The sequence below is a fragment of the Carcharhinus amblyrhynchos genome, unplaced genomic scaffold (genome assembly GCF_965287045.1).
Source record: "Carcharhinus amblyrhynchos unplaced genomic scaffold, sCarAmb.v2.hapA scaffold_41, whole genome shotgun sequence".
Classification (NCBI taxonomy): Eukaryota; Metazoa; Chordata; class Chondrichthyes; order Carcharhiniformes; family Carcharhinidae; genus Carcharhinus; species Carcharhinus amblyrhynchos.
This window is the reverse complement of record NW_027649782.1, coordinates 3,467,807-3,494,661: the sequence shown is the minus strand read 5'-3', so window position 1 is coordinate 3,494,661 and position 26,855 is coordinate 3,467,807.

The following is a 26,855-nucleotide window of genomic DNA, read 5'->3' as shown; positions in this document are numbered from 1 at the left end:
CAACCGATTGGACTAAAACCTGGTGTTGTCAGACTTTTTATTGAAAATATTGAACAACTCTGCTTCCACTGTGCTTTGAGCCTCATCTCTGTCCTAAATGAGTGAGCCCTTATTTTTAAACAGTGATTCTAGTTTGAGATTCTTCCACAAGACAAAACATCTTCTTCACATCCACCCTGTCAAGACTCCTGAGGAGTCTTGATCAAGTCACCTCTTACTTTTCTAAATTCTGCTGGATACAAGCCTAATCTGTTCATCCTTTCCTCATAAGACAACCTGCATATCCCAGGTATTCATCTAGTAAATATTCTCTGAAATGCTTCTAACATATATATTTCCTTAAATAAGGAGACCAATGCTGTATATAATACTCTGGATCGGGCCTCACCAATGCCCTGTACAACTGAAACATAGCCTCCCTACTTTTATAATTAGTTACAATGAACAATAACTTTCTATTAGCTTCTCTAATCACTTGCTTCTTGTGCCTCATGCACGGGGACTCCCAGATCCCCCTGAATCTCAGTCCACTGCATTCTCTCACCATTTAGAGAATAAGCTTTTTTATTCTTCCAACCAAAATGATGACTTTCACATTTGCCCAAATTATACTCCATTTGCCAGACCTTTCACCACTCAATTAATTTATCTATGTTACCTCCTTATGTCCTCTTCAGAAGTTACTTTCCACTTTGTATCATAAGCAAATTTTGCAACAGTACTTTTAGCCCCTTCATCCAAGTCACTGAAATAAATTGTCGAAAGTTGAGACCTCAGAACTCATTCCTATAACACACCACTTGATACGTCCTGCCAACCAGAAAAAGGCTGATTTTGCCAACTTAGTTTTCTGTTAGCTAGCCAATCTTCTGTCCATGCCAATGTGCTACCCCCTACACCATGAGCTTTTATTTTCCGCAATAACGTTTGAAGTGACACCTTGTCAAATACCTTCTGGAAATCCAAATGCAGTGAATCCACCAGTTGCCCTTCATCCATATGTGACTCCTTCAAATAATTCCAATAAATTGGTTAAGCATGATTTCCCATTCACAAACCCATGTTAACTCTTCCTGAATGCCTTGAATTTTACTAAGTGCCCTGCGAGAACACCTTTAACAATGGCTTGTAACATTTTTCTCAAAATGTTAGGCTAACAAATGTTAAGCTAATCGGCCTGTAGTATATCCTGCTTTCTGTTCTCCTTTCTTTTTGCTATTGAACTATCTAATGGAATATTCCTCAAATCGAGGGAATTTTGGAAAATTGAGATCAATGCATCAACTACCTTACTTTCAAAACCTTAGGATGATGTCCATTTGAACCCTAGGATTCGACAGCTTGCAGACGCAGAAGTTTGCTCAACACCACTTCCTTGGTGATTGTAACTTTCCTGAGTTGCTCCCTCCCTTCCATTCCCTGATCTACAGCTATTTCTGGGATGATACTTCTGTATCATCAGGTAGACAACGTTGTCTGAGTCACAAGTGTATGTACCATGTACTTGGATAATGTTCTCATGTGAAATGATGGTATCTGTGTTAATGATCTGCCACGTCTTGCAGAAGTTGCTGTGGCAGGGTTGTGTGATGTCATGGTCACTTCGTCTGAAGGCTGGGTAGTTTGCTGCGGACAATGGCGTGTTTGAGGTTGTGCACTGTTTGAAGTCAAGAAGTGGGGGGGAGGTGTGGGGCTGGCCTTGGTGAGATATTCATCCTTATCGACTGTCCTTACCCCAGTTCAATGCCAGCATCTCCATATCCTGAATTACTCCCAGAAACTCCTGCCATTGCTGTTGCACTGTCCTTCCTGCTAGGCTCTTCCCCCAGTCAACTCTGGCCAGCTCCTCCCTCATGCCTCTGTAGCTGTCTTTACTCAACTGTAATACCATTACATCTGATTCCAGCTTCTCCCTCTCAAACTGCAGGGTGAATTCTATCATATTATAATCACTGGCCTCCCAACGGTTTCTTCAACTTAAGCTCCCAATATCAAGTCTGCCTCATTGCCCATTACTAAATTCAGAATTGCATGGTAATGGGATCGGCCACAAGCAGCTCCAAAAAACCATCTAGTACACATTTCATGAATCCCTTTTCTTGGAATCCACTACCAACCTGATTTTTCCATCCACCTGTATATTGAAGTCTCCATGATCTCGGTAACATTGCCTTTCCTATCTCCTGGTGTATTTTGTGTCCCACGTCCTGATTACTGCTCAGAGATCTGTACCTAACTCCCATCACGGTCTTTTAACCTTTGCGATTCATCAACTCTACACACACAGATTCTACATCTTCTGACCCTATATTGTTTTTTGCTAACGACTTATTTTCATTTCTTACTAACAGACAACCCTGTCCCCTCCGCCAACCTGTCTGACATTACGATAGGAGTGTATCCTTGGATATTTAGCTCCCAGCTGTGACCTCCTTGCCACCACATTTCTGTGATACCCACAACATCATTCACATCATTGACATGGGTGGTATCAGAAATCTCAGACGCATTGCATAAAGTATTAAGTTATTCTGGGAATCAAGAGTTGTTTTCAATTAGAGTTTGTATAATAAGAATTTTTAAATAAAATTTGGGCTGATCTGTGAACTGAATCTTGTCATGTGTCCATCTGGTGAGAAAGGACACCTGGATAAAGTGCTTTAACAAGCGTCTGCTTGTTTCCAGACAATATCAGTTAGACATTTGTAAATCGAGGTAGCGATTGTTCACTGATGAGCTGTTGAGACTTACCTTTAACGTGACACTACTAGTGATCTTTAACTATTCACAGTTCCAAATGTGGTCTTGCATGGGATTCTTCCATACAGGCTCGCTGCTTTCTGATTCCTGTCCAAGGCTGTGCACTGACCAAGGACTTCATACTTTACTCTAAGGATGATGTCATTCTCCAGTTGTCTGTTGATCTTTTTTTCTGTCAAGCACCCTATTTTACAACATGTGCAGGCATCAACATCACAATGCAACACAACCTTATGCCTTGCCAGCTCATTCACAACTTCAGTCTGTTACTTGTGAAGGAACTGGTCGTGGAGCTCTATTGCTGATACTTAGGTCATGTGAAAAAGTTCCTTCTCTTTCTTGCATTTCTATTCAGCATCTTTTCATTGACCATTTTATCATATTGGTTCTTCTGTTTTTCTATTAGACTGACCATTTGAGCTATCATGTTCTGGCTTCTAATCTCCTTCTTTCTCTGTTTGAATTGTTACCTTGTGTAGCTCTCAACAGCACAACTTCTACAACTAACGACTTATTTTCATTTCTTACTAACAGACAACCCTGTCCCCTCCGCCAACCTGCCTGACATTACGATAGGAATGTATCCTTGGATATTTAGCGTCATTTTCTACTCTCTTCCTTTTGTCTTCTGCATCAGCCTGTCTTCTGCATCAACCCATCTTCTGCATCTCCTCCACCTGTAATTTTACACTCAACCTCTGCCAGTTAAGTTCAGTCTGAGCCATTTCCAGCTCCAACTCCCACAGTTGCTTTTTCCTTTACCTTAAATTTCATCTGAAATCCCTTTAGATAAACTATCAATTTTAAGTGGCTCCTCTTTGTTAAAACAGTTCTCTGCATCTATCACAGTCTCCAACCTGTTTCCGAATTTGTTCCAACTCAACTTTATTCCCTAACTGTTGGCTGCACCAATCTCTCACGCATGATTTGCTTTTATCCAATGATTTAGCTGTTCTGCTTGGGTTCAAATTCTCATTCCCAGCATAAGCCCATTGCTCTGCTTCTGCAATCCATTCAGTTTATCAATTTCTGAGTTTCTTCCAAGGTGAACTCAACAGTCTTCTGACAACATTAGATAATGATACCTCTCAACTCATGCTCTGCATGTTGTGGAGAACTGCGATATTCCTTCTGTTGCAGTTGCAACAACCTTTACTTCTATGTTCAACATTTTTCCTTCTTCTTATTATTTTTATGAGACACCTTTCCTGAATTGCTAACTTGTTCAATAATTGTGTTTTCTTTTTGGGTTTGCTCAATGCTATGTAGTCCACAGCACCCTCCCACAGCACTGGACAGTTTTGGCCTTTCTGCAGAATGCCAATTTGTCCAGCTTGTTGGTGTGCTCCACATGGCTGGTGGTTTGATCATTGAGTTGAATCTCTGCAGGATTCCTAAAATGGCTGTGGTGAATGATAGATCTGGTTGAACAGCACAGTGACGCTTGTAGTAGATGACACAGGAGTACCATGAATGCCATGAATCAAATCCTTGATGTGTTTCATTCTGAGACGAGCAGTCCTCTCACTATCACAAAACTGATAGCATCCATTACATGGTACTTTCTTTGCTCTTCTCGGGTTCCATGCTCTGATCTCTGTTATTGAGTTCCACTTGTATTTTTCTTTCAACCCTTTTACTTTCTTCTCATCTTCCTACTCTAATTCCAGTTCCTCATTGCTTGCTGGTGGATCTTCTACTATTTTTCACTGACCCTAATAGGTTTCCTAGCTAGTTTTAGCTTTTCAATTAGTCACTGAGAGCCTTCTGCTGTCCTCTGCCTGGGTTTTCACCAGGGTTTCCCAACAAACCAACCCCCCAGGTTTCCTCCAGGGTCTACCAGTTCTTCATCCTCTCCAGGGTTTCTCAGCGCCCCCTCCCCCCACTTCTCTGGTATGTTTTACTGCCTATCCTGAGTCTGTCATTGCCTCTTGCTTGAGCCCTTAATTTCCTCCACTGAGGTCTTGTGTTGCTTATGGACCCTCTTTAGAGAGTTGCTGTCCATCTTGGGTCTTCTCTGATTTTCCTGTCCCTTGTCCTTTGTTCCTGGTTATGGTTGTTGCATTAAATGTTGTACAACTTTTAATGCATTATTGGTTTAAGACTGACAAAGTTTGTTTTTAGGCTGTCAACAGTTGCTGTTTTTGTGTGTTCCCCACGCTTTTGGGGTTTTGGCAGGAACCTACAGCCCCTCTATTGTTTGTTTTTTAAAAACTGTTTTAACTTTTTTTTTGCTGATGGAAAATGTCTACCTCAACTTCTGCAGTTTGCCCATTTTTCCTGGTTGTCTGAAGAATCAGTTTATCTCTCCTTTTTCGAACATTGATCTTTTTGTCAGTGTCACTACCAGCTCCAGCCGGGACCAGTTAAAAAGAAACTTTTTCATCTTTATTTTTAGACAGATGGAGGTCTTCTCCTCACTGCCTACAATTACCCAGTGTAGGGATCGCTGCCATGGACACATTCACAGGCTCTGTTCAGTTCAGGAGCCTTAAGAGCCCCAACCTTTTCATCTTCCAGTGCTTTTGGGAAAGGTCCTGCAGCTCCATGAGACATTTTTTCCTTTTTACTTCTGAACTTGTTAACTGCAGCCAATATCTTGTTTTAAAAACTTCTCAACCTAATTCCATCCCTGTTCTTGGCACCTAAAAAATCTTTTCAATTTCTGTGCAACTTCAACTATTTGACTACCTGCAGCCCCTCAGTGGAGGGAACGCTACCCAGACGTACTGCAGGCTTTGGTTAGATTGGGTTACCTGCAAATCTCAGCTCCTTACTTTCCCTAAATCCTGGGACAAGCTCTAGAGCTCATTATGGCTTTTCCCCTGCCTTTTAGCCTCTAATGTTAGCCACCTGAAGTAATTTCCAGGCTTTCTATCCAGATTTTTCCTTCTTAAACCTGAAAGACAGCTAAGTTTTCTCTGTTTTCTTCCCCTCCAGGAAAAAAAACTGTAGCACTCCTGAAAGCTAATCCCTCTTCATTTTAATTTTCTGTGCCTTTCCAAACCTCTTGACCCACCAGTCACACCAGGTTCACTATTTTGACTGCCCCTCAGGAACTGGCACTACCTCCACAACTCTCTCTGACTCTCTTCACCCTCAATCAGGCACTTAGATAGGTATCCCTCTTTTCCACATTTCATTTGAATTGAACATTACAGTTGGGCTGTGCCGTTGAAATTTATCCGCATTGGCAATGTGTAATAATGAGGCACCCTTCAGGTGACATCAAGACACTTCAGGCTTTGTTAGGAACACAAAGTATTTAATAATAAAGAGAAATCAGATACAGGGGATTGCTGCCCATGGCCACCTTGGGACAGAGCTCCAGTTCTTACATGCTGCTCAGTAAGTCTGCACCAGAGAGGACTTCACCCTTTAGGGTGATTACTCGCTCCGATTGGTTCCTCAAGCCAGGGTAACCCTCTTCTGCTGTGCTGTCTTAAAGAGAGTAAGAAGCCTCACAACACCAGGTTAAAGTCCAACAGGTTTAAAAATAAACCTGTCGGACTTTAACCTAGAGTTGTGAGGCTTCTTACTGTGTTTACCCCAGTCCAACGCTGGCATCTTAAAGAGACAGACACCACAATCGCTATTAAACTCTTACTATCTATCTTTGTAATACTGGCTCGTTTTTCTTCTCATACTTTTCGCTCTTTGATAATCATTTTGTCAGTCTTTGCTGTTATTTACATTTTTTTCCAATTTTCTGACCTGTTATCTATCATTGTACAATTTTATGCTTTTTCTTCAAGTTTAATGCCATCTTTAACTTTTTTAGTTAACCATGTTTGGTGGGCCCTTACTTTGGATTCATTTTTTTCATTAGAATGTGTCTATTCCATGTATTCTGAAATACCCCTTTAAACTGAACCTATCCCTAAAACCATTTGCCAGTTTATTTTAGCTAGTTCCACTTTCATGCCCACTTAATTGCTCATACTTAGATTTAAAATACTAATCTTCAGAGCATTCTTCTCTCCCTCAAACAGAATGTAAAATTCAATCATATTATGATTGCTGCTACCTAGGGGTGCCTTCACTATGAGGTTACCAATTGATCCTATTTCATTGTACGATAGCAAGTTTAGTATAGCCTGCTCTCTGGTTACTCCTAAATGAGCTGTTCTAAAAAACTATCCCCAAAACATTCTGTGAACTCCTCATCTATGCTACATTTGTCCATCTGATTTTCCAGTCTGTGGTTTAAAATCCCCCTTGACTATCACAATACCTTTCTGACAAGCTTTCATTAGCTCTTCTTTTATATTACGTCCTACCAAATAGTTACAATTAGGAAGCCTATACATTCCCACAAATGACATTTTGCCCTTATCATTTCTCATCTGTACCCAAACCAATTCTACATCCTGGTTTCCTGAAATTAGTAAGAAGTCTCACAACACCAGGTTATGCCAATCTCTTTACAGTTCTTCATCCACACGTGGAACAGCCATGGAGACCAAATTCGTACCTCAATATGCCAACAACATCTTTAACTATAACTTGGTGTTGTGAGACTTCTTACTGAGCTTACTCCAGTCCAGCATCTCCACATCATTTCTGAAATTAGGTTATTCCTCTCTGATGTGCTAACACCATCATTAATTAACAGAGCCGCACCTTCATCTTTTCCTGATTTTCTGTCCTTCTTAAATCACGTACCCTTCAATAGTCAGGTCCCAGTCTACGTCATCCTGTAGTCATGTGTCTGTAATGCTGTAATGGCTATCATACCCCAAATCACTGACATCACTCTCAGCGTGGTAGTCACTGCTGTCCTGAAATGGTCAAACGCTGCCTGAGACTCTTGGATGATCTGGGTAATGGCCGTCCGCTAGGTACCACCCCTAAAGTCATTGTCTAGTTTCTGCCATTTTGTCTCAGCCATTTCAACTTGTACTAAAATGGCTATGTCCTGATTATTCAGTTTGTGGGTTATTCGCATTTGCCTTTGTTTGTCCCAGAAGCATTCAATGTTGTGGCAGGGTATTGGTTTGACAGCTTTTCCAATAATTTTATCTTATCACTTGGGATAAATGGGACATATGTTGTCCTTAATCGGACTAGTCCTCTTGGCCTTGGACACAACTTCTATTCTAATTGGCGCAACTCCGAAGGCACGTCATACGACTTTCCTTCTTTGTCTATTTCATTATTATACAGCTCACTGCTCATGTCCCAATCGTCTGGACTTTTGGTCCCATATTGTGGAGCTGTTGGTAGTACTGGGTAAATTTTAACTGCAGCAGATTTGTTTCTGAATTTTTTGCTCAGATCCCAGAATGTCTTGACTATGAACAAAGTGACCTTTTCTTCCTTTTGTTTCTTTTATTTTTTCCACTATGCTGTTGTTTCCCAGTCAGGTTATCAAGATTCCACCCCTTCTCTCTTATTTTTGCTGTGAGCTTTTGATTCATTTCTCCTGCATATCTAGTTAATGATCCCTCTGGACTCCACTCAATTTTGAACTTGTTTTCTGCGGCCATTGTCAGTTGGGTAATTTGTTGTCACTGATATGTCTCTTCCTTGGCTCCTCCTGAAGTGAACGTGTCATTTGCCAAGTCCTGAGTTACGGATCTGCACTGCTTTCTCTTCATTCTAAGGCCCACAAACTGCTACATATCAGACACGTTATATGGGGTTGAGTTAAGCCAGCTCCTGTGTGTTTGGTGCTTGATTTGCCTGCATCTATATGTTAGACCTCTGGATGGCAGTGTGATATCAAAAATCTTCACAGATCACTCTGCTTCTTTTACCAATCACCTTAAAACTGCGTTATCTGGTTTCTGACATTTCCACCAATGGATACAGTTTTATCATATCATATCTGTCTAAATCATTCATGATTTTGAAAACCTCTATCAAATCTCCTGTTGACCATCTCCTCTCTCAGGAGAACAATCCCAGCTTTTCCGATCTATTCATGTAACTGAAATCCCTCATTCCTGAAACCATTTTTGTAAATGTTTTCAGCATCTTTTCTAATGCCTTTACATCCTTCCTAAAATGGATGAGAATATTTTTAAGTGTGCAGATTACCAACAGCCTGGCCTGGCCCTCCATGCAGCCACTATAGTTAGGAAAGCCCACCAATGCCTCTACTTTCTCAGGAAACTAAGGAAATCTGGCATGTCAGCTACGACTCTCACCAACTTTTACAAATGCACCATAGAAATCATTCTTTCACATTGTATCACAGCTTGGCATGGCTCCTGCTTCTGTCCAAGATTGCAAGAAACTACAAGGGGTCATGAATGAAGCCCAGTCCATCACACAACAACTTCCCTTCCATTGACTCTGATTACACTTTCTGCTTCTTGCAGAAAAGCAGCCAACATAATCAAGGAGCCCATGCACCCCTGTCATACTCTCTTCCACCTTCTCCCGTTGGGAAATAGATACAAAAGTTTGAGATCATGTACCAACCGACTCAAACGGGCGAGCCGTTGATGTCATCTATATGGATTTCAGTAAGGCGTTTGACAAAGTCCCTCACGGTAGGCTGGTAGAAAAGGTTAAGGCACATGGGATACAAGGACAGGTAGCTAGGTGGTTTGAAAACTGGCTGGGCAATAGGAGACAGAGAGTAGTAGTGGAAGGGTCCTTTTCTGGCTGGAGGTCAGTCACCAGTGGTGTGCCGCAGGGCTCAGTACTGGGACCTCTCCTCTTTGTAATATATATAAACGACTTGGAAGAGGGCGTACGTGGTGTGATCAGCAAGTTTGCAGATGACACCAAGATGGTAGGATTGGCAGATACTGAGGAGGACTGTCAGGTGACACAGCAGGATATAGATAGGTTGGTATATTGGGCAGATAGATGGCAGATGGAATTTAATCCTGACAAATGCGAGGTGATGCATTTTGGAAGGAGTAATGCAGAGAGGAGTTACGTGATAAAAGGTAGACCGATTAAGAGTATAGAAATACAGAGGGACCTGGGAGTGCAGGTGCACAAGTCTCTGAAGGTGTCAACACAGGTAGAGAAGGATGTGAAGAAAGCTTATGGAATGCTAGCCTTTATAGGAAGGGGTATAGAGTATAAGAGCTGCCATCTAATGCTTCAGTTGTACAGAACGTTGGTTAGGCCGCATTTGGAGTACTGTGTCCAGTTCTGGTTACCTTACTACCGGAAGGACGTGGAGACCCTGGAGAGGATGCAGAGGAGTTTTACCAGGATGTTGCCTGGCATGGAAGGACTGAGTTACAAGGAAAGGTTGGAGAAACTGGGGCTCTTCTCCTTAGAAAGACGGAGATTAAGGGGGGATCTGATAGAGGTGTATAAAATAATGAAGGGAATAGGTAGAGTCAACAGTGGTAGGCTTTTCCCTAGATTGGGGACAGTTACGAGAGGTCACGATCTAAGGGTGAGGGGGGAGAAGTATAATTTGGATACGAGAGGAGGGTTTTTCACGCAGAGGGTCGTGGGGGTATGGAACACGCTACCAAGTAAGGTGGTGGAGGCAGGCACGTTGGACTTGTTTAAGGTTTACTTAGATAGACACATGAGCGAACCAGGGATGGAGGGTTATAGTAGACGGTATTAAATAGGGTCAGAGCCTCGGGACGACACCGGAAATGTAGTATTACATGTTAATGTTTTGTCTTTTTATTCCACAGGTGTCGGTCCACCTTGTTGTCAAACGAGGGGCATGCACACGGTGGGTCATGCGTGGGCTGCTCTTGGAGGTTCCGAGAGTGGCCTAGTACTTCGTGTCGTTGTGTATGCTTAATCCTGGACCAGCAGACAGGCACCGCAACAGCTCAGTGACTATCACTGCTAGCTGTGCAGATACATGGATTTGGGCCTGTGTCTGTGAGAGTTTGCGCATTCTCCCTGTGGTTGCATGGGTTTCCTCCGGGTGCTCCGGTTTCCTCCCACACCCCAAAGATGTGCTCTAAGGCTGATTGGTGTACCAAATTGAGACTATTCTCCCCTGAATCTGGCTACATTAGGGGTTCCATTCACATACACACAGGGCAGGGTAGGTGTAGGAAGATGCGGCGGCGCGGGCTCGTTGGGCTGAAGGGCCTGTTTTCCGTGCTGGGTTGTTCTTTGTTCTCAAAAACAGCTTCTCCTCTGCCACCAACAGACTTTTGAGTAGACCTACCTCACTTAAAGTTGATCTTTCTCTACACCTTAGCTATGATTGGAACACTATGTTCTTTACTCTCTCCTTTCCTTCCCTGTGTATGGTATGTGTGCAAGAGACAATACTTTTCACTGTATACTAATACATGTGACAATAATAAACCAAATCAAATCAAATCAATGCCCAGAACGGAACTTAATACCCCTGTTGAGGCAGAGCCAGTGTTTTATAATGTCCTTGCTTTTATGCGCTACCACCATTTTAAAGCTCAAGAATAGCTCAAAAACCTTTAAATATATAAAAATCCCTACACTGCAGAAGGAGGCCATTTGGCCTATCGAGCTTGCACCGATAACAATCTCACCTAGGCCCTATCCCTTTAATTCCATGGATTTACCCTGCTTATCCAACTGACACTAAGGGGCAAATTAGAATAACCAATCAACCTAACTTGCACATATTTTGGATTGTGGGAGGAAACTGGAGCACCTGGAGGAAATCCACACAGACGCGGGGAAAATGTGCAAACTTCACATGAACAGTGACCCAAGCCAGGAATTGAACCAATGTCCCTGGTGCTGTGAGGCTGCAGCGCTGACCACTGTGCCACGATGAGAGAAGCCAAAATGATCATAGGAACAGAGAATGAGTCTTGGGAAATAATAGTGGGGAACCAGAGGAGGCAAATAAATAATTTGTGTCAGAATTAATCGTCGAAAACACTAACAACATCCCAAAAATATTAAATAATCAAGGGGAAAAAGGGGGGAAGAAATATAATATCTATCACTCGAGAAAAAATACGAGGAAAACGAATGGGGCTAAAGTCGGATAGGTTGCATCTGAGGATATTAAAGGGAGTAGCTACAGAAATAGTGGATGCACTGGTAGTAATTTTCCAAGAATACTTAAATTTTGGAAAAGTCCCAAAGTATTGGAAAACTGCCATGTTCAAAAGGGAAGGGGACAAAAAACAGGTAACTATGTGTCAGTTAGCTTAACAGCTGTCATTGGGAAAATGTTAGAGTCCATTATGGAGGATGTAATAGCACAGTATTTAGAAATACGTAACACAATCAAGCAGAGTCAGCGTGGCTTCATGAAGGGGGCATCATGTCTAACAAATTCACTAGAATTCTTTGAGGTGGTAATGAACAGGATAGATAAAGGGAAACCAGTAGTCATAATTTACTTGGATTTCCAAAATGCATTTGATAAGATAGGAGCCCCTGATGTTAGGGCTAGGGCAGCCTGGTTAGAGGACTGGCTAATAGATAGAAGACAGAGGGCGGTATTTTATCATTTCTTGTCTAAGTGCTGGGCGGACATGAAATTGGGAGAGATTCAGATCTGTCTTTTGAGTGTGTTTTTAGGCTTCCGCCATTACGCACCCTACCTGCAGAATTTTGAATGAGTCTGGTTCTCATGGCAGAAGTCTGAGGAAGGGGTTTAATGCACCCTAAACCCTAGAGCTCCAGGGCATGCGCAACTACGCATGTGCAAAAAAAAAGCTGCTCCTCTGCCTGATCCCTCCTGGGCCAGATGATGCCTCCCCCGGCCCTTATGGACAGTGGACCCCTCCAACATTACTAACTCCCTTATTCCCCCAACCCTCCCCCCACGCCCAGACAGATTATGGCCCCCCTCCCCCTCAAACAATCATAGGTAGAATGATCGCGGTTCCCCGCACCCCCCCCCCAAACAATGATAGGTAGAGTGATCGCAGCCCCCCTCCCTCCCAAACAATCAGAGGCAGAGTGATCGCAGCTTCCTCCCTCCCAAACAATCACAGGCAGAGTGATCGCAGCCCCCTCCCCCCCAAACAATCATAGACAGAGTGATCGCAGCCCCCTCCCCCTCACCAATTGCAGGCAGAGTGGCAGTGGCCCCCATGTCCCCCTCCACCCCACCCCGGACTCACCTGCACACGGCCCCATTCACCCCCTGACTTCAATGGCTGTATGACACTTCCCTCTCTCTTCCCTACCCCCAATCATCATAGAAAAGTTAAAGTTTATTTACTAGTAGGCTTACATTAACACCACAATTAAGTTACTGTGAAAATCCCCTAGAAGCCATACTCCACACCTGTTTGAGTACACAGGGAGAATTTCGCATGGCCAGTGCACCTAACCAGCATGTCTTTCGGACTGTGGGAAGAAACCGGAGCACCCAGAGGAAACCCACACAGACACAGGGAGAACCTGCAAACTCCACACGGACAATGACTCAACTCGAGAATTGAACTCGGGTCCCTGGTGCTGTGAGGCAGCAGTGCTAACCACTGTACCACTGTGCCGCCCCGGTTATAGAGGCACAGATCCCGCCCCCACGTGTCCTCTCTCCCCTCAATGCTAATAAACAAACTGCACTCAACTTGCTGGTATGCTCTGCCAAACTGCCTGCTGCTGATCTTCCCTAACAAGGAGTAGCTTCATAAAAATCCCAAGGATGGATAGGCAGGCAGTGCAGGAAAAAATATCCAAGAGTCCAGCGCACAAGTTCACGGACAGGGAGTGCAGGAGAAAATGGCAAAGAAATCAGCACCCAGATTCATTCTCATTGCAGAAGCCTGTGGGAGGGGTTTAACACCCGAAACCCTAGAGCTCCATTTGGAGCCTCCAACTGCGCATGCGCAAAATAAATAATGCTGCTCCTCTGCCCGATCCCTCCCGGGCTAGATAATACCTCCCCCAGCCCTCATGGACAGTGGACCCCCCAACATTACTGACCCAGCCTGTAAGCAGGTTGCTGGATGCTACAGAGGCAAGGCGGGGAACTTTCTTCCCCCCCAACAGGATGCAGACCCAGGGGAGGTGACAGTTAAACAGCCTGGGAGGCGGTTGCCACCATGGTTACTGCCATGCCACTGGCCCCCAGAACAGTGAAGCACTGTCACAAAAAGGTCAAAGAAGGCGGCTAAGAGGGGATCTTATTGAAACATATAAGATGATTAGAGGTTTAGATAGGGTGGATAGTGATAGCCTTTTTCCTCGGATGGAGAAAGCTAGCACGAGGGGGCATGGCTTTAAATTAAGGGGGGGTAGCTACAGGACGGATGTCAGGGGTAGGTTCTTTACCCAGCGGGTGGTGAGGGATTGGAATGCCCTGCCTGCTGCAGTTGTAAATGCGTCTAGTTTGGGGGCGTTTAAGAGATCTCTGGATAGGTTTATGGACGAAAAGGGATTGGTATAGGCTAGTGGGTCATTGTTTTTGTAACTGGTCGGCGCAACATCGTGGGCCGAAGGGCCTGTTCTGCGCTGTAATGTTCTATGTTCTATGTTCTATGACTTCAACTGGACGGCCTCCTCCCCAGTGACGCCCGGCTGGTCTGTCTCCACATCCTCCTCCTCCTACGAAAGGTCTCCTCTCTGCTACACCAGGTTGTGAAGAGCGCAGCACACCACCACAACGTGGGAAGAAATCAGGGGGTTGTATTGTAGAGCCCCGCCAGAGTGGTCCAGGCACCTGAACTGCATCTTCAGGAGTCCTATTCATCTCTCCACTATAGAGCGGGTGGCAATGTGGGCCTCATTACACAGCGCCTCAGCCACAGGCCTCCGCACAGGTGTCATCAGCCATGTTCGAAGCAGGTATTCTGTGTCACCCACAAACCACGCCTGCAGCCCGGGCTCCACCTCAAAGATCTTCACGCCCAATATTAGCAGTCTGCATCATGAGAATGTGATCCCATATGGGCAGAATGGTGGCATAGTGGTTAGCACTGCTGCCTCACAGCACTCGGGATATGGGTTTGATTTTGGTCTTGACTGACTTGGAGTTTGCACATTCTCCCTGTGTCTGTGTAGGTTTCCTCAGGGTGTTCTGGTTTCCTCCCACAGTAAAAAATATGCAGGCTTGGTGGATTGGTCATGCTAAAATTATCCCTTAGTATTCATGGTAAATGCAGGGAGTTATGGGGATATGGTAGAGGTGAAGGCCTAGGTAGGATGCTCTTTTGAAGAGTTGGTGCAGACTTGATAGCCAAATGGCCTCCTTCTGCACTATAGGGATTCTATGAGTCTGAATAGGATTAATACAGATAATTAACCTCAAGGAGTGAAATCAGGAAGCACTTTTTCGCATAAAGGACACCAGAAATCTAGAACTCTCTCCCCTAAGCACCTGTGGGGCCAAATGAAATTTACAAGACTTAAATTGATTGAGTCTTGTGATGTAAGGATGCTAAAGTATCACAGCCAATTGAAGTAATGAACAACCATGATTGGACCAGGCCCAATGGGTTGAATGGTGCATCATTTTCTATGTTTAAGCAGAAGATGTTGAACTAAAATTAAGAACCACATATGGAGTTGAATACTTGAAGGACTAGTTGTGACAATCAGTTTTTTTCTGTTTTTGTAATATCTGTGTATGATAATGTGTCTGATTGCATGGCTATGGACCAACCTAGTGCCAAATACTCATCGTTTAGAGCAACACACTTGGTGATACTATCTAATGAATTCTTAATGCACTTTTACCAAATACCCCTCTTATCTATTTCAATGGACATGTTAAAAACACTAGTTTGTGATGATTATAATTATCCAGGCTGATCACTCAGGCAGATAAGAACTTTGATGTGGAGAGAACCTTGCAGGCATCTCAATTATGGTTTGCTTGAGGTTGGCACAGGCCACGGAGCTTCACAGTCACAAAGGAGCTAAAATGCTCAACGAAGGTCTCCATGCAGCAGAGAAGTATGCAAATATTGTACATGGACTGTCATATATCCCTTGGCAGAGTAAGTGACCAGTGGTAGCAGTTAAATTAATGACAGCAGAATATATTAGCCACTTGTACAATAAGATCACTGACAATGATTACAGCCTTACGAGTGTTAAACAGTGACTTCAAGGTAATGGCAGGATGTTAAAGTTCAAACACTTTTATAATATTAGCCTGAGCCAGTCCACCAGAATAATTGTTGGGCTCAGCCCTTGGGATATTACATTCAGATATAATTTAGTTGGGTGAAGTCAAATTTTCAGAGCTTTAGTTCATTCAAATTGCAACTTTTAAAGAATTTAATCAGCATAGTAATCACAAAGAAGGGATTCAACATCAGCTTCAGAACTTAAATCAAAACCAAGCAACTTTTGTAAACAGTGGGAAACCACTCCCAGAATAGTTACTGTGTAGTTGAGGACAAGCCCCAGTTCATAAACCTAGGCTTACATTCCCAGCATCTGATGTGACAATGACATCAACAACTATCTGCAGAACAGTCAAGAGCTTCAAAGGTTCTAATCCTTTGAAGATTCAGCCCAGCCCTTCATAAACCACATAAGTCCCTTTTTATCAGTGCAAATTAACTGAACAAAATGCTTTCTGCATGTGCCGATAACATCTGCAATCATTTCAGCCTGAGGGTAACATTTATGAAGTAGTTATAGTAGTGGCCACATGAGAATTTTTAAAAAGAATCAATTAGCCTAATAATGTCATCAGTCTGACAGCTCAGGATTCAGATTTACTTGTGAGAATCTGTGGATAATCTCCCCTCTCAAAATGTGAAGAACTTCCCAACAGGATTAACAGATTACCTTCCATCAGGCTTTAGTTACAAATTGAAGAATTAGCAATCCTTTGTGTGTGTCCCTGCACAAAATTCCAATTATTAAAATGACCATAATTATAAATGTATTTCTTGCAAAGTAAAAGATGTTATAGGTATCAATAAACTAGAAAAGGGTATTCTTATTGACTCCCCAGAGTTTATAAAGGACCAGAAGAGAGCTTTTCCAAATAGTCAGTTGATGATTGAACTGTACATTGAAGCACCGAACAATTCAGTGCAATAAAACCAGCTTTAGCACATTGTTTGTGCTTACATCAACTGATTGCAGCTGACAATGGTGGTGATTTTCCTTAGTACCTGATGGAGGTGATTTATCCATTGACCCGTTCTGTAAAATGTATGTAGTACATAGTACAAATGTACAAAATTCAGCTGGGCTGTTACGCCTACCATGAAATGTTTCCCGAACACTTAATCTGTGGGTTCATAAATGAAGAGTCAACAGGACATTATCAGTAATGTGGGTGTACAATATGGCAGATACTGTTTTGTGTATAACAGGGTAATGTCGCTGACCTCCCCATTGAAGACAGAATGGAACATGCCATTCAGTTGCTATCAGTGAAACAAACCGTAGACTGCTGACAATACACAACTGCTAACCTCACCAGGTCTACTCATCCCCTGAACCCAATACAGCTTTAGTCCAAACATGGACAAAAGAGCTGAACTCAAGAGGTGAGGACAGCATAGTTTCATCAGAGGAGGCTAATGCCTAACAAATTTGTTTGAATTTTTTGAGGAGGTGACCAGATGTGTAGATGAAGGTAGCACAGTTAATGTAGTTACATGGATTTCAGCAAAGCCTTTGACAAGGTCTAAATGGAAGACTTGTAAATAAGGTGAATGCTCATGGGATACAGGGTAATTTGATAAAGTGGATTCAAAATTGGCTCAGTCATAGAAGACAGAGGATGGTGACAGAAGGCTGCTTTAGTGACTGGAAGCCAATGACAGTGGCGTACCACAAGGACCTGTGTTGGGTCTGCCATTATTCCTGATTAATATAAACAACATAGATGGCTATGTTGGGGGGTAGGATTAGTAAGCCAGGGAAATTATGTTGGAGTTGTATAGGACTTTGGTGAGGCCATGACTAGGGTACTGTGTGCAATTCTGGTCACCACATTATCAGAAGGATGTGATTGCACTGGAGGGGGTGCAGAGGAGATTCACCAGAATGCTGCCTGGGCTGGAACATTTAAGTTATGAAGAGAGGTTGGATAGCTTGGGTTGTTTTCATTTTTGGAGCAACAAAGACTGAGAGGCGACCTGATCGAGGTGGACAAGATTATGAGGGGCATGGACAGAATGGATAGGAAGCAGCTGTTCCTCTTAGTTGAAGGGTCAGTCATGAGGAGACACAGGTTCAAGGTGAGGGGCAGGGCATTTAGAGGGAATGTGGGGAAAAACATGTTTACCCAAAGGGTGGTGACAGTCTGGAATGACAGAGGCGGGTTACCTCGCATTCTTTAAAAATGATGAGCACTTGACACATCATAACGTTCAAGGCTATGGGCCAAATGCTGGTAAGTGGGATTGGGTAGTTCAGGTTTTTCTTGCATGCTAGTGCAGACTTGATGGGCTGAAGGCCCTCTTCTGCATTTTATGATTCTGTGATTCTAGGAGATGAGAGTGACTGCATCAAGGTAGCAAACCTGGTAAAACTGGAATTATTGTGAATCAGGGAAAACTCTCCAGTGATTGGTGTCAAACCCAACACAAAGGAAGGTGGTTGTGGTTGTTGGAAGTGAGTCATCTCAGTGCTGAGACATCACTGCTGGAGTTCCTCATGGTAATGTTCTAGACCTAACTTCCCTCCATCATAAGGTTAGTTTGCTGACGGTTCCATTTGATATTCCAAAGATACTGAAAAAGTCTATGCATATATGCAGCAAGAGCTGGACAATGCAACAGCAACAATTTATTTCAAAGAAAACAATGAATTGATGTTTTGAAGCAGTTCTAATGGACTATTGTCATTATAGCATTCACTGGTTCTTTACAGAGTGCATACTGGGTGAATGGGCAAGGAGGTAGCATGATGAGTGGGTGGGGTCTGATAAGGTGCAAGGGGTGAGGGCTAGAGGGCCTAAAATATAAGAAAAAATCTTCTCCAAGAGAACTGAGACAAGCCTTTTAAACATCCTAGGCCGGATTTTATGGCTTTGCTCGACCCGAGACCCAAAAATTCCACCCAAGGTCAACAGACATTTCCGTTGTCTGCTCCTCGCCTGCTCTGATTGGTTGAGACAGTAGAGTTTCGGCATCTGTCTTATCCCTCGGCTGACCCGTTGCCAGCTCAAGTCTGCTACCAGGAGCAGCAGGCCAGTCTCCATTCTGTGCTCATGTACCCTGAAAGGTTGGAGTGGTGAGGACTAATATAGTAAAAAGTATACAATAAATGGCATTATTTTGACAGGAAGGTGACATGGGCAGAAACCTCGCAGATGGCATTAATGCAGAGACGTTGGAGGTTTGAGGACTAATATGGTAAGAAGTATAATTTAAGTGGCATTATTTTGAAAAGTGCACTTGGGCAGAATGATTAAAACACATCCATTACTAGGGTTTATAAATATAAGAATAAAATATACAAGCAAGAAGTTCACATTGGAACTTTATACTCACTGGGTAAACTTCAGCTGGAGTATTGTGAATAAGTCTGGACACCACACTTTAGGGAAGATGTAATGACCTTAGACAGGTAAAGACGAGGCTTCCCAGGACATTACTATGTTTGAAAAACTTTAATTGTAAGGAGAGGTTAGAAAAGTTAGGATTGTTGGAACGGAGAAGGTTAAATTGTGAGCTAATAGATGTCATAGAGTCATGGAGTTTTACTATATAGATTGGCCCATCATGGGATGTCTGTTCTGAATAGTGGTGAAAGGCAGAAGGCAGCTAGAGTCCAGTCCTCAGCACTATGGCTGGCTCAACTATATATGGCGGGGCAGTGATCGGGAAACAGAGAAGCATTTGCCTGTTAAGCAACATAGGAACAGGAGTAAGCTATTCACTCAGTTAAACCTGCTTCGCCATTCAGCCAGAATATAATTCCTTTATTCAAAAATGGAGGGAGACAGAAAGCAGGAAACTACAAAGACCAGTTGGTTTAACATCTTTCATAGGGAAAACATTAGAATCTGTGTTAGGATTAGGATTCGATTAAACATATCACAACAGGACACTTGGAAAACTTCAGGGTAAACAGGCAGAGTCAATTGAATTTCCTGAGTTTAGGGAAAATCAACATGTTTATTTTCAAATAAAGGCTCTAGAGAGACTTGCACCATAATGGCTGAACCCAGCTCCCAAGAAGGTGCTGGAACAGCAATGCCTTTCTTTTACCAGTTTTGCCTCCCTTGAATCTGAGCTCCCTCTCAAGTTCTCATGTAGTTTGAACGCTCCCCCAACAGCACTCATGTATCTCCCTTTGAGCATGTTAGTCCCAGTCCCACTGAAATGCAACCCACCCATCTCGTACAGATCACTCCCATCTTGGAACCAGTCCCAATGCCCCTGAAGTCTGATGCCCTCCAACTACTCCAGTTCTCCAGCCACGTGTTGCTCAGTTGCCCTATAGCTATGCTCACTAGCATGGCTAGACTGGAAGTAATCCTGTAATGATGCCTTTGAGGTCCTGCTTTCCAATTTCCTTCCTCACTCCCTGAAATCTGCTTTCAGGATCTCATTCCCTTTCCTACCTAAATCATCGTACCAAATGGACCATAACATCTGGCTGTTTCCTCTGAAGAATGTCTTGCAGCTGCTGTGTGACATGCTTGACCCTGGCACCAAGAAGGAACTATGCCATCCTGGAATCACATCTACAGCCACAGAAACACTTGTCTATTCCTCCAATTAGCAAATCTCCTATCAGTACTACTCTTCCCCTCTTTCCTTCCTCTCTTCCCATATAGCTGAGCCAGACATGGTGCTACAAACTTAACTCTGACTGCAACCAAGGCTCCATCAGCATCCAAAATGGGAAACTGATTAGCCAGCAGGCGCTCAGTAGACCCATGTACTACCGGCCTGGTTTTCTTGGAAATGGTTGGTGATTGGCCATTCCCTTTCTGCCTCTGTGCTCATGTTCTGCCTCGCGGATGTGCCACAGTGACTTTAGCCAGCACTCAAGCTCAAATTTCTGCAACTGGTGACAATCCCTCCACATTTCATGGTCTAGATCACTGACAGTGTCCACAACTTCTCACATACTACAGGTCAAGCATTCCATGCAACTGAGCTGCTCTGCCATGCCTTAACTTTACTTCATTTATGTTAACTTTATCTTACTTTGATTTGCTTATATTGATTTTATTTTACTTGGCTGTAACGTAATGAATCTTACAACTATTGATAAACCTTATTAGTTCTGATAAAGCTGACTAATATGGAACACATTTTACTAGTTGTAATAAACATTGCTTAAAACACCCCTTTTCCCTGTCCACCAAATTCCCACGTCGACTTAGTTTCCTAGTCACTTGGCCTATGTCTCACTCAAGCATAGTTTCCTGACCATGCACTCTTTACTCCTTGCTGGACATGAGCCCAGGGTGGCATTTTACTTCTCTAGTGTGAGTGTCAAAGATACAGAATGCTCTGATAGGGAAGGGTGAACAGTAAGCGGTCATGAACCATATCAATACCAATAACATAAGTAGAAACAGGGATGAGGTCCAGAGGGCTGAATACTGTACCATTATTTGAAATGTACTGCTGGAATAATGTACAGCTTGCACAGATGTGGATATCCAGTGAAACAGTACTGTTCATAACTGATGTTCAAGTAAATTATGATGGTTCTCGCAGCAGAATAACTGCCATGGTGATAGCTGGAACCATGGTTACAACAGGCTCTGACACAAAATAAGACAATCTGCTGTATGTCTTTGCCAAAGACTGTGCAGAAAGTGATGGTGAAGATCCAGAATGAACAGCAAAATTGATAAACTACCTCAGAACAGAAGGATTTGATTTGAATCAATTTATTATTGTCACATGTATTGGTATACAGTGAAACGTATTGCTTCTTGCACACTATACAGACAAAGCATACCATTCACAGAGAAGGAAAGAGGGTGCAAGATGTGGTGTTTCAGTCATAGCTAGGGTGTAGAGAAAGATCAACTTAATATAGGTCCATTCAAAAGTCTGATGGCAGCAGAGAAGAAGTTGTTCTTGAGTCACATCATCTCAGATGTTGTATCTTTTCCCTAACAGAAGATGTATGTTTGGAGACTCTGGGAAGAATTGTGAGCGTACTGTTCTACAACAGAAGGTGGAGTTGGACTGCCTGATGGAGGAACTAAGGCCAATTACCAAGAACGTGACCTTTCTGGATGGCCCTGATCACACATATGTGAAGTTGAGAAAGCATGCAAACAGGCTGTCTTTGACAAAGTCTGTGAACAATTCAATCTTCTGGGAAAAGATGATTTTGTTTTGATGTTTTGGGATTCTGAAAATCAAAAGAACTGGTTGGAGTCAGCGAAATATATTAAAAAGCAAATCTGAAATGGTTTGTGCCAGTTTGCATCTAGTGTAACGTTTCATCCTCCTAATCCTGCTTAGCCCTCTGAGGACATTAACAGAACTAATTTATACTCATAACAATGAAATTGAGCTTGAATTTGAAATCAAAGCAGGATTAAGAATTGAATGAGGTTTTTGAAAGGAAAAACGAAGCAGCTGAATAATAACAGTATGTTGGAAAAGAAGAGAGAATGTGATTGCCGATGCTTTATCATGATTTTGATGAAAGATGAAGAAATGTTAAATGGTGGAAGAAAGAGACTGAAATGGACTATGCTATTGTTATGTTTACATGCATGTGTATATATTGTAGAGTACTATTAGTGTGAAACCAGAGATTTTGTAAAGTGAAGCCAACTTTGCATATTGACAGTTCATTTTTTAAGGGGAAGGTGTGACAATACTGTGCCTTTAAGAAATATATTTATGTTACGTTTCTTGTGAAGCATTTTTTTAGAAGTCAGTCCAAAGATGTGCAGGTTAGGTTGATTGGCCATGCTAAATTGACCCTGGTGTCAGAGGGATTAGCACATGTGGGGTTATGGGAGTAAGGATCTGGGTAGGATTGTGGTTGGTGCAGACTTGATGGGCTGAATGGCCTCATTCTGCACTGTAGGCAATCTTTGATTCTATTTACCCGGTGCTGCTTTGTTTACAACCAGCAGCCTACATGTTGCTGCTGCAGAAGTTTAATTAACTCTAATTGCTGGAGTGTTTGTTTTAATCTGGGTTCATGCAGTTTGGTGATTTCAAGGACCCGAAAGACACCTCTGGATTTTTCAGAGTGAGGTTTGATTAGGTTGATTGACAGGAAAGTTCATGTGACTGGGCGGGGCAGGTTCACAGAGAGAAATATGCTCAGTGCAGTTTGGGAGCTTTAGAGAGAAGTAGTTCTGTGTCTACTCTTCATCTCCCTGGAGATTAAAGACTGGGTCCTACTAGAAAGAAAGTCTGTTTCTATGAAGTTCTGCTGTTTGAAGATAGATTTTCTCTGGAGGCTGCTATATGGGAATCAGAACCAGGTGTGTTTCTGTATCTCTGTCCAGAGCTGTTAAAAGGCTGGAAGCCAAGCATCCACGTAAGTCTGTATGTTTTATGTTACCTGAGTTTAAAGAGGGATTTATGTCTGTGGAAATATGGCTTAAATTGGAACTATAGAGACAGATAGATCTTAAGAATTATACCATGCCATGTTTAAGTATTACAATTGGTAAAAGTTATATTAATTTTTGTTATATTTTAACTATGCGGTTAACTAACATTTGTTTTAATAAAAGCTTCCTAGTGGATCAATAGAATCACACCAGAAGTGAAACACATTATCCTCGCACTTATGCCAAAATAAAAAAAAAGTTGGGGTCAAGGTTAACTTCAGAATATACCTTGGCATTTTTTGATTTGGTCCCTTACAAGGTATACCCTCAGTGCTGTTAGGAAGGGAGTTCCTGAATTTTTGACTCCATGTCATTAAGAGAATGATGATAAAAATCCAGGTTGGGATGATATGGTTGAGGCGAACTTACAGGTGGTAGTGTTCCTATGCATTGTTGCCCTTTCCTTCTAGGTGGTAAGAATCATGGGATTGGGAGGTGTTGCTGAGGGAGTTATTAAAGGCATTTTTATATGATATATATATTTGCCTCTTTGTAACTTCGATGCTCACACTCCTTCCCCTTTGTTAGAGGGTTCAGCAACCCTGGGATTTTAAAAACTGAACAGGAGAAATTGACTTAGAATGAGGACCACAATGTGCTCTTGTACATATTTTATGCTACTTTTACTACTTGTATGGACACTCTCATAGCTACTGCTATGGAAATTAAATATATATTTTAGATTTAAACAAGCATTTTTGAAAATGTTGTGTGCTTTGGCCAAAATGCAAACTACCCTGGCGCATAATGGGAAGACTAAACTAGACAGGCCTCATTCTTTGGGAACTGAATTCTGTAGCTTACTGTTATGTTATCAGAAAAGTCATGGAGAGTTCAAATTCTCATACTGTAGAAGATGAATGGAAGTATTCATAAAGTATATGAAATATTCAATTCCACTGATTAAAATATTCAATTCTTATCAATAATAAGGCAGAATGAGACAGTGGGAACATCACCTTTTCAACCCTGTAGCCTACGGTGGGAAAGCAACCTTTGAACCTTACAGATTTACATAAGTGCTTCGTAATGGTGGGTGGGAACTTCCGGATCCTATAGACCAATGAATTCCTAATTCGCTAGAAGGTAGGATGCAAGGCCAAGATAAGGTGTACTAATTTGATTGGAGCATCCAGTTAGAATGACAAGGTGGGAGAAATTAATTCTCGAAAATGTACAATTGTTTTGTGTCGGTCAAATAAAAATATCTTTAACCAGCACATCGTCTTTCATGAGTCTTTGTATTAGCTGGATTCAGCTCAATACCTAGCACCTGAAAGAAAACCACTCTCGCTTCACCCTCTAGCTGCACACTGCAATCTGCTGAGTTTATTCTCATTGCCAGTGTCATAACTTTAAAGGCAACTTGTTGTGGCTTCAAGTGAGAATTGACTTATTTATTTAAATAAGGATCTGATAGAAGTGCAAAACACGTCTACCCTTTTCTCCTCCAACCGAGGTTCCTCTCTGACCCAGGATATGCGCCTTTGCTCCTGATTGCTTCAGCTTCCCATGTGGCCTTTCCACAAGACCTGGCCTGATCACGTGTCTCTCAAGGATCACTCTCTTAAAGGGGCCATGTTACCACATAATGGTATTCCTACAACATTGCTGTTCTTGTTCTTTTCCACCATAAAAGATTGTAGAGAAGAGAATGGTATTGATTCAGTGTTCCCTGAATTCATTCTGTGCATGCGGAGGAGACAGTGGTGCATCTGCTATTCGAAGGAGATGGTACTGAGAATCTACAGTCTGAGGCAAATATGAAAGATTCAAGAAAAGTCATTAGCTGATAATGTTTAAATAACTGCACACACAAAGACCAGTGGCAGAGAATTCATGGGACATGGAGAACTGTTCACACAACTTCCAAAGATAGAAAATCAGATTACTTGTCATTAAAAATAAATGAAGCCTGTCTGTCACTTATAAAGATTAATTGATATGAGTGTTGAAACAGACCTGAGAGATAAGAACTTTTCTCACATAATTGGAAAATGAAATGTTTAACTGAGGGAGCAGATAACTTAAACTTTAGAATTAACATTGGGGGTTGTCAGCAACAAACAGACATTAAGGTTTCTGAGAGTTTGGTAGTTCAAATCTAGGAAGTAGCGAAAACAAAGTGGTGAGACCAAAAGGGAAGAATATAAAAATAATGTAGTGACCTTGATTCATTGGTGCACTGCAGTCTCCCTCAGTGAACTGTTGAAGAAGCATCAGGATTCTGTTCCTTCTGTATCTTTGATGGGTAGCAAAAGCACCTTAAAGCCTCATTAAAGCCTACTTTCACTTTGCCACTTTTATTTTCAAGACGGCTACATCATCAGTATGTTCAATGCTTTTAAAAAGGTACATGATTAAGACCAAGAGCTCATCATCGTAATTTGTTGCTCCAGAACGTGAGCCAAAACCAGGTGCTGCTTTTTATTATGGGTAGACTTTCGGAGCATTGACAGGGCATCAACAGGAATCACTGTTTAAAAATTCAAATCCCTAGAATCACATCGAGCCTGCACCAATTCTTTAAAATAGCATCTTACCCAGGCCTACTCCCTCTATGCTTTCACCATAACCCTACCCATTTACCATGGCTAATTGACCTAAACTGCACATTTTCAGATGCTAAGGAGCAATTTAGCATGACCAATCTATCTAACCTGCGCATCTTTGGACTATGGGAGGAAACCGGAGCACCCGGAGGAAACCCACACAGACACAGGGAGAATGTGCAAACTCCACCCAATGCAACATTGATCCTGAGTCCCTGGTCCAGCAGTATTCATGGAGCACGGTCTTTGGTGGCGGAGATTCCATTGGGTTCAACTTAGTTGGTGATCTTTTAATCTCCCTTTGGAGCTAGCTATGGGGGTGGAGTAGTGGTAATACCAAGGGACTAGTAACCTGTAGGCCCAAGCTAATATTCTGGAAAATGGGTTTGCATCCCACCCTGGAAATGGAATTAAAACCTAGGCAAAAGTTTTAAAATTATTTTCAGAGTGTCACAGTAGGTTTGGCAAACAGGGGGGAAGCCATCCCAAGGGCAGATTTCTCCACTGTTTTTAGACTGTCAGTAAAAATTAAAGTGGAGGGGTTGGTATCATGTCACGTTGGCAAGGTGGGCTTTAATTGAGTCTGCTCCACCAGCATCTTAGCTTTTTAACGGCTCCGTAATTAAGAAAAGGAGCCCTGCCCCCGAATGGAATACCCCATTCCTCACAGCACTCTCACAGCCACACACACCCCCCCCCCCCCCCCCTTTCCCCTGCCACCACAGAATCCCCACTCCAGGACATGGAACCGCCCCACTCTCATGGAGTCACCCCACAGGCACAGAACCTCATCCTCACAGAGCCTCATTTTTTTCTACCTTCTTGAAAAACTAATCCCAGTCTTTTAGCATCTTCATCTTGTGGTGCTAGCACCAACTACAAAGAGAAGTCTACAACTCTTGTCTTCAGCCACCTGAACACGAGCTCCAATGTGAAAGAATAACTCTCTGAGCTCTGACTTTGGACTGTGATAATCATGTGAAATAATATTCATTTCTATGGTTCTTTTATTGTTACAATCCATTGTTGTAAAATTTTTTTTTAATCCACACTTGCTATGTGGGTGTGTAGTGGAGTGGGATTGTGGAAACACTCCTCCTCCAAGTTTGAGTGTGAATAAACTAACCTATGGGGAATAAAGTATAAAGGCAGGGAAGTATTGTTGCAAC